This window comes from Castor canadensis, chromosome 3 (genome assembly GCF_047511655.1).
Source record: "Castor canadensis chromosome 3, mCasCan1.hap1v2, whole genome shotgun sequence".
NCBI lineage: Eukaryota > Metazoa > Chordata > Mammalia > Rodentia > Castoridae > Castor > Castor canadensis.
In genome coordinates, this window is record NC_133388.1 from 62,777,202 (window position 1) to 62,786,761 (window position 9,560).

A 9,560-nucleotide genomic window follows, 5' to 3' on the forward strand; every position below is an offset into this window, starting at 1 on the left:
TTCTAGCTAATACCACAAAGTGCCTTGGGGTTAGGTGCTAGTGACTAATGCCTATAATTGTAGCTACTGAAGAGTCTGACACTAGGAGGATTACAGTTTGAGGGCAGCCTGGGGAAAAATTAGCAAAATGCATCTCCAGCAAAAGTTGTGCAAGGTGGTTTGTGCCTGTCATCCCTGCTACACCATGGGTCCAGACTGGCTTGGGCAAAAAAAGCAAGATGCTATCTCAAAAATAACCAGACAAAAAGGGCTAGAGCAATGGCCCAAATGGTAGTGTCTGCCTAGCAAGTGTCAAGCCTTGAGTTCTAATCCCAGTACCACCACCAAAAGAAATAGGACCTTGGGAATTTGTTGAAGAAAATAAACTTACTTGGATTTCAGAGAAAGCATGAAAGGAGTTCAACAGAGCACCTGAATTCTGAGTATACCTCGGGCATCTATATGGTGTTATCTCTACCTGAAATCACATGAACTAATATGGAATTAGTAGTGATTCTTCACAAGAATAAAACAAATCCAACCAAAGGGGAAGAAATACAAGATTAACTAAACATTATATGGACCATATAATTTCTCTGTCAACCTAAGAATAATAATTAAAATATTATTTCACATTTATACATACTTAGTTTGAAATGCATCCAAGTGAACATATATGCAAACTTCCATCTCTAACGATAATAATCACTCCTAGATAGGTAATGAAAATAAGGGTGGAAGGTCCAATATTTAAGTGATATTCTACTTTATTTGCAAGTATATGCTTTCTCACAAGAGCGGTTTTGTCACTGAATAAGTATCATGACAATTTATGTTATTAGTTGAAAAGAAGGCATGAACCAGTAACCAGATGAATAGATCAACTGAATAAAATAATTTTATTATGCAATACAATTCTGTTCAGGAGTGTTTTATATATGTACTTAGAGAATAGTATATTCAAACCTGGAATTGCTTACTATGGATTTAAATTTAAAGAACATGTTTTTATGTATGGCTCATGCTACATTCTTTTCAAAGATTTGTTTAAACAATGTATGCACATATGAATAAATGAATAAAGAAAAAAATTTTTAAAAAGATCATCTGTTGTGGAAAAATTATGTATTGAATTTGTTCAAATGAAATCATCGAATCAATTTTTTTCCTGTATTGATGATTAACTGAGAAGGAAATTTCTGACTTAAATCAACTTATGACTTTTAGAAAAAATCATTATCTAGAAGTGTTTATATGACCTGGACAAGTAGAGTTGGCATCATACATAACAAAAAATTCAGAGCTTTGTACAGAGATAGACCTAACATTGAATCTGTCACTTAAAATTTTGTCATATGGGTTGAACATGTAGCTTCTCTGTCTGTCAGAGTTTTTTTTCTGTAAAATTAAGCTTATAGAATCTATCTTATGAAGTTGTCAGAATAAATTAAACAGAATATTTAAAACACCTAATTAGTCTGTCTGAAATTATTGAAAAATATTTGTTCTTTGCCTTAACTTAATATTATATCTTCACCTCTTCTCCATACAGAAATTTTCAACACTGTGAGTTCAATGGATTACCCACCATTATCTATAATTTATGGCCTTCATAACTTGGATTGAGAAATTACTTTGTAGATAATATAGAGAGAATGCTTACTTCCCATTCAGGGGACAGTGTAGAAATGTTTATGTAGCATTGCTACCCCCATTCTTCAACAAAATTGAATTAATCATTTCCACTTTGCACTTTATAATAATCTGAGCACTTATAACATTCTTGTTTGTAATGATTCATAATTATCTGCATCCTTTAACATAGTTAATTACTAGAAGAATATGTATTGAGGTCAATAATTAGGTAACATATTCTCACATATGACCAATAATGAATTTTCTTTCTGTGACCTCTCATTAAATCCTTCAATAAAAATAATTTTAAGCCATTCTCTATAGGTAATATAAACGCCTTTACCACTGTGCCTAGGATATATGGACTGTTCACTAAAATAAGTCATTTCTATTTGGTCGCCATGGGAGGCAGAACAGCTTAATGGTCTGAAATTAGGCATTGGAGTTCTCAGATTTGATTCACAGCTCATCTATTTTTAAGTGTAAAGTTTTCCTATGTCTAAAACAAGCTTAATAATCAATTAACTTCCTATCACTACTATGAAAATTTTATGTGAGCAATTCCAGAATTGTGATAGCATTAAAAGATAACTCAAAACATACTAACACATATTAAATAATATCTCTGAGCTAAGTTTTGGAGATGAGGTTAAATTGTTCTTACTTCTATTATCTTAGTGGAATTGTGTCAGTTACCTAGTCTCTCTAAGGCATTTTCTTCTGCAATAAGTTAAGACAAGTTAATTAGAAATTTTAATTGTGATGTTGCATCATGCAGGATACATTTGGTTGAAGGATGTTGGAAATGCTACATAAACACTTCTAAGCTAGTCCTTAAAGTAGAAGTAAGCATGCTTTCCATACTGTCTACAAGGCCATGTCTCAATCCAAATTAAAGAGACCATGGAGCATGCAGGAAAAAAAGATAAATCGGATTATATAATGGATTTCATCATCATTTACAATATCTAAAATTTTCTTAACATCATCACAATTTTGCCCTGTAATTTTGAAATTTAAAATTTATTTTCATTGACAGTGGAAGTTTCAATTCCATCAATTTTTACTTTTATTTTAGAAGTGGGTCACTAGATCTATAAAGGAATATAACTACTATGTCTTCTTACTGTATAAACTCTTAATATTTGATGTCTTTATGTTTTCTTGTAATCTCTTTTAATTAAAATATTTTCATATGCTATTTCTTTTTCCCCTGGTTCTTTCTTGCTTACTTCTTAAATTGATTGTACTTACCCACGCATTTCCTTTCAACCTATTTATGCCTTTGAATCAAGAGCACATAGTTAGACGACTTTCAATCTGTTCTGCTACTCTATATCTTTTGATTGGAATTGTTAATTTGTTTCCATTTAAAGTAATTATAGATACAGTAGATCTATTATTTTTCAATTTCCTTTCTACATGCATTTTAGCTTTATTTCCCTTACTTTGGGAATTACTCTTATTTTCTGTAATTATTTTTAATTGACACATAATGTTGTGCTGTAGTGTGATATTTCAATACCTATATACATTATTTAAGGATCAAATCATCATTAACTAATCTACTCTCTTAAACATGTATCCTTCTTTTTTGGTAAGAATATTTATAATTCTAACTTCAAGCTCTTAAATGTATAGTAAATTTGTGTTAACTTTAGTCACACTACTAAACTGTAGAGCTCTAGAACTTACTCCTCTTAACTATAATTTTGCATCTGGCAACAAATTTCTCGAAAACTTTCTCTACCCTCAACGCTCCCAAGCTTCTACTCTACTTTCTACATGTAGTTATCAATGTTTTTAGATTCCATTTGACTGAGAACTTATATCATGTGTACTTTTGTACTTGTATTATTTAATATACAAGCTTATATTATTTCATTCACATTGTCCATAAACAGAATTTCTTTTCTTTTTATCACTTGATAATATTCTGCTCTGTATATACATATTTCCATCCATTGGTGGACACTTAGATTGATTACTTACCTTGGCACTTGAGAATAGAGTAAAAAAAACATGAGAGTGCACACATCTCTTTGACATATGAATGCCATTTCCTTTGGATGTGTACACAGTAGTTGGATGCTGATTTTTCTATTTTTAGTCTTCTGAGGAACCTACTTACTGTCTTCCATAATGGCTATAGTAATTTACATTTCCACTAACTATGTATAAGACTTCTCATTTCTCTATATCTATGCCAGCACTTGGTAATTTTTTTTAATTTGTTATTGCTTTTTTTTGGAAAGCTTCATGAATTTGTGTGTCATTCTTTGCACAGGGGCCATGATAATCTTCTCTGTATTGTTCCAATTTTATTATATGTGCTGCTGAAGTAAGCACTCATTATAGTTTTGATTTACATTTCCCTATGTTTTCTTGAGCATTTCAAATTTGTATTTGTTGATAACTTGTACATCTTCTTTTGGGAAATATTTATTCAGATCATTTATCTATTTTTCAATGGAATTATTGGTTTTCTTGCTGCTGAGCTGTTTGAATTCCTTGGACACTCTGGATAGTAATTCCTTGTGAAACAGATAATTTTCAATATTTTTCCACCATTTTTTCCCTTCACTCTGATGATTGTTTCTTTTGCTGTGATGAAGTTCTTCAGCTTGATAAAATCTTTTGTTCTTATTTTTATTTCTATGTGTATGGTTTTACTTGAGGTCTTCTCCAAAAAATTCCTTGGCCAAATTCATGCCTTAAAGCATTTTGTCCTTGTGTTTTCTTCTCATAGTTTCATAATTTTGGTTCTACATTTAAATACAAATTTGCAGTTGAATGAAAGTAGCTCCACATCTCTCACCATATAGAAATGCTTAATTTGGTTTTTTTTTCCTTTATTGTGATGCATGGGGGTACATTGTGGCATTTACACAGGTTCTTACAATATATCAAATATATCATAAATGAATTCACTTCTGCAATCATTCTCTTTCATCCCCCCCTCTCCCCTGATACCTGGAGCAGGTTTATACAGGCATCATTTTTGCATTTAGATACATGTGCACACATTTTTTCCAAGGTATTCATCCTCCTACCTCCATTTCCCAACACCTCCTCCCTCCTAATGGTACCAGCCATCCCCTCTAGGCAGGACTTGTTCAGCCCTCCTGTTCTCTGACTTTGTAGAATAAAAAGAAGAAAAGATAAAATGAAAAACATGACATTTTAGCTTGTTTGAGATAAAGGTAGCTACACAGGGAGTTTCCTTATGATAGTTCCATGTCTATATTGTATTATAACCCCAAATGTTTTATCTCCTACAATTTTTTCATTCTATCTTAGTACCTTTCTTATAGTAGTTTGAGTCAGGTTAAGATTTCTATATTCATTCTTCTACATAGAGTATATCAACCCTATTCAACTACTTGGTTTCCCCACGCTTCCTACGCATGACCTCACATTAGTGTAACCAGTGTTTCATAATATTGCTACATTTGTACTAGGTCTATATCCCACATATGAGAGAAAACATGTTGGCCTTCTGAACTTAATTAACTTCACTTGAGATGTTCTCCAGTTCCATCCATTTACCTGCAAATGACAAAATTTCATTCTTCTTTGTGGCTAAGTACCACATTTTCTTAATCCATTCATCAGTAGTAAGGAATCTTGGCTATTCCCTCAGCTTAGCTATTATAAATAGTGCTACAGTAAACATGGGTGTACAGGTGATTTTGTTGTAAATTGACTCACAATCTTTTGGGTATATCCCTACAAGCGCATTGCTGGATCGTATAGCAGGTCTATTTTTATTTTTTGTAAGGAGCCTCCATACTGTTTTCCATAGTGGTTACACTTGCTTACATTCCCACCAGCAATTTATGAGGGTTCCTTTTTCCCACATCCTTGCCACAATTTTTTGGTGGGGGTGTTCTAACGGAAGTGAGGTGGAATCTTACTTTGGTTTTGATTTGCATTTTCTTTATGGCCAACAATGGTGAGCATTTCTTCATGTATTTTGTAGACATTTGGACTTCTTTCTTTGAAAAGTTTCTGTTTAGTTCATTTGTCCATTTCTTCATTGGCTGATAGGTTTTTTTTTTTGGAGTTTTGTTTTTTTAGCTCCCTGTATATTTTGTTTATTAATCCCCTGCCAGAAATACAGATGGCAATGATTTTTCTCTCATTCTGTAGCTGACCTATTTAATCTGGAGAAAATTTCTCTTGTTGTGAAGAAGCTTTTTAATTTCATGTACTCTCATTTGTCTACTCTCTCTCTTAGTTGTTGAGCCACTTGAGTTCTACTGAGGAAGTCAATGCCTATGCCTATTGCTTCCAGTGTATTCTCTGCTATTTCCTATAGTAACTTTAAGGCCTCAGGTCTTATATTAAGGTCTATAATCCACTTTGAGTTAATACTTGTAGAGTGATAAACATGGATCTAGCTTCAGTTTTCTGAAGGGAGAGATCCAGTTTTTCAATCAACATTTGTTGAAGAGACTGTCTTTTCTCCAATGTATGTTTTGGATACTTTTGTCAATAATCAGGTAGGTGTAACAATGTGGATATATATGTGAGTCTTCTATTCTGTTCCACTGGTTTTCATATCTGTTTTTGTGCCAGTACCCTGCTGTTTTTAATTGTTTTGGCTTTGTAGTATAGTTTGAAATCAGGTATTGTGATAACTCCAGCTTTGTTCTTTTTGGTCCATATTGCTTTGTCTATTGGTGGTCTTTTGTGCTTTGCAATGTTTAATTTGTAATGAATTTTTTAAAATTTCTTTTCCCTTTACTTTCATATAAGTACTGTCTTAAACTTACCATGAGTTTATGTAATGATAAGCCCTTTATAAATGTAAAATATCATAAATCAAAAATGATTTTTTGAAACTAGCCTACTGAAAATCACAGCATAGCAACCAGTGAGTGGTAGAATATTGGCCACTTACCCTTATGATCACATGGCTCCTCAGGAGCTGCAGTTCACTGCAAATGTACCACATCACTAGAGTATTTCGTACCACATATCACTAGACTAGGAAACATAAAATTCTAATGAATGCATATCATTTTTGTACCATTACAAAGTATACAAATTAAAAATCATATAAGGGTAAGTCAGAGACTGCATTTTATGGTTGTTTCTTTGTGGTTACCATAGGGTTATTTTAATATTCTCAAGTTAAATTGAATTTGTTCTGGCTCAATTTCAATAAAATATAGCAACCTTTCCTTAGTAAGTTTAACCTCAATAACATACAAAAGTGTACTTCCTTTCTTCTTGGTATGCTTTGTGACTTCTTATTGGCAAATGGACATCTGATTCCAATAAACTTTGCTTGATTTTCCTATATCTCCTATTTCCTTTTCTTTTTTTTGTCTTTTTTTATTTTGACAGTTGTACTGGAGGTGGAACCCAAGATGTTGTACATGCTAGACATGTGCTAGTTTTCTTGTTATTACTTTTGTTTTTATTTTTATTGTTATAGGCTTTCTCTTTGGTAAGAAGGAGCCTGAGATTTCAACTTAGGTCTAGGGTCTTCCAGTTCTTTTCTGAGTGGCTCTTTTCTTTGAACTTGCACAGAAACATTCCTGTGATCATCATATAAGCAGTTGATACACCAATCAAATGTCCTAGTCTTTAACGTCTGACTCACAAAAGAGGAAAAAGAAAAAACTTATGGGTGATGATGATGCTGCTTTTTAAATTCCATGAAAGTGAATTATTTGGAAAAGAAGGGATTTCCAACAACAGGAAGAGGTACAACAACAGTGACCACCAACATATGTGCTTATCTCTACAAGAATGGAAGCAGCAATAAAGAATTAGAACACGTATATCATATTTGAAGGACTGTTTTCTATTGTGTCTCCCACAGGACATGTGTAAGTTCCCCAATAAATTCAAACATAATTTCCTATCCCAGGTAGGCTAAAGGAAAAACTGGAGTTACTGCTATGTAAAGAGTTAAAATTGACTGAAAATATCTGTAATTTACTACCCAAGACTTCCAATGGAATCTCCAATCCTTCAAAATACTGTTGATTCCACGTTAGCTACATCAGGCAGTTTGTTTTTGAAATAGTCATCTAAGTGGGGAGACATATTCCTGGTATATGTCCAGCTTAGCCTTCTTGAATGCTCTTGGCATGTAATAATTGTTATCTTAGAGTTTTCTAGTACTATTGATATCTCATTACTTTCAAGAGGCTCTTCTGAGATCAACAGAAATGGTGGGAAACAGAAAAAAAGCTTTGAAATGGTACTGAAGACCAGATTTTTTCCTGTCTCAGACTAATTGGGTGACCTTTCACAAGTAGTTCAGCTTCTGCTGATCTTATCTGTTACCATACCAATATGCAAATGAAGAATGTGCATTATTAAATTATCTTTAAAATCCTTCCAGCTGTCAAGTCAGTATGCAGTTTCAGCCTGACTGGTTCAATGATTTTGATAATGATATTGATAACAATTTCTTTTATATTTTGAAGACTTATAAGTCTGGCCATTTAGGCATTTATGTAAATAACAGAAAGTTTGTTAAAAATCTATGATAGTTCATAGTAACCTGTATTCCCCCAAAAGTACGTCTAATCATGGAATGTTACCCAAAAAGAAAAGGGAGAGAGAAAAAAAAGGGAGATTTAAAGACAAACAAAGTATTGGACTAGGAAATTAGAATGAAAGAATTAAATAAAATGTTAAGTTGAAACAGAAATATGGCCAAATATACTGGAAAAATATATGTAGTGTGGATTCATGAAATAGAAGTTTGAAACAGAATAAGTTGTCGGAGCCAGCAGTGGGACCATGCCTGTGTGTGATTTGTTATCTGGCCTTGTGAGAAAGCTCCAAAGAACTGAGACAAAGGTCTCAGGACCATACCATGTCTGTGTGATTTTTTCCATATCTCCTTCATCTAATTCATACTCATGAAGGGATGCAGCAGTATCTTTTTCTAAATTTTCTTCCCTTTTTACTCCCCCAAGTATAAGAATTACATATTTAACCAGAGCCCATTTTATCCAAAAATGAACAGGTATCTTTTCTCCTTGTCTGTATGCCTTTTCAACATTTTTATGTGCTTTCTCCCAAACTTCTTCATCTAAAGTACCTTCCTCAGTAAACCAAGGATTATACTTACAAATTACTTTTAAACAGTCCTTTAACTGTTGTTTGGTAACTCAAGTTTCTCCTTGCAATAAGAAATGATGCATGAGTGAAAGAAAAGGCTGGACTCTGCACTGGTTTTGCCCCATCTTGTCTCACTTTCAAAATTATCCTTCAGGTCCTGTTCGGGCACCAGCTGTTGTCATTTATAAGCTGGACCTGGGTGACTGCAACCAGAAACGATTGGGGGACTATCAACTTGTGCTCAATAGCCACTTTATTAAAGATCACTTTTGCTTTTTATGAGCTGCTTTTTTACAGAGGGCATTTGGTCAGAAAAAGCATGCCAAGTATTACATGTCAAGGTTACATTAGTACAAGAAAGCACAGTTAAAATTAACTCTTTGTTATGTCTCTCTTAAAATGGGAAGAGGGAGACAGGAGGAGCACACATTCAGCATAACCTTCTTATTTACATCTGAAGGACATGAAGCCATCTGGGGAAACTTGAGCAATGTTGTTTTTATGGACATCTAGTCCTGAGGCTTTTGCCTCAGTTCCTTGGAGTTTTCTCACAAGGCCAGATAATAAATCACACAGGCATGATCTGGTCCTGAGGCCTTTGTGTCAGTTCCTTGGAGCTTTCTCACAAGGCCAGATACCAAATCACACAGGCAGAGTCCCACTGCTGGCTCCAACAATAAGTGATAAGGTATTAAGATGGAGAAATTGTCCAGGTTAAACTAGATCTTCAGAGAATGATCCTGCTTCTCTGTGTGTCTGTGCCAAAAGCAAGAACTGTTTACATTTTTTTTTTTTTTTGAAATTTTGAGGTAAGATTCTTCAATGCCAAGACAAATGTATATGACAGACTGGAA

General features: G+C 33.6%; 1 non-coding gene across 1 annotated transcript; it reads right to left on the reverse strand.

The window, feature by feature from the left end:
* Positions 1–3,855: 3,855 nt before the first annotated feature.
* LOC141422012 (U6 spliceosomal RNA) lies at positions 3,856–3,963 on the reverse strand. The gene has a single exon (XR_012446681.1). It is a non-coding gene; the product is annotated as a U6 spliceosomal RNA (small nuclear RNA).
* Positions 3,964–9,560: the final 5,597 nt, after the last annotated feature.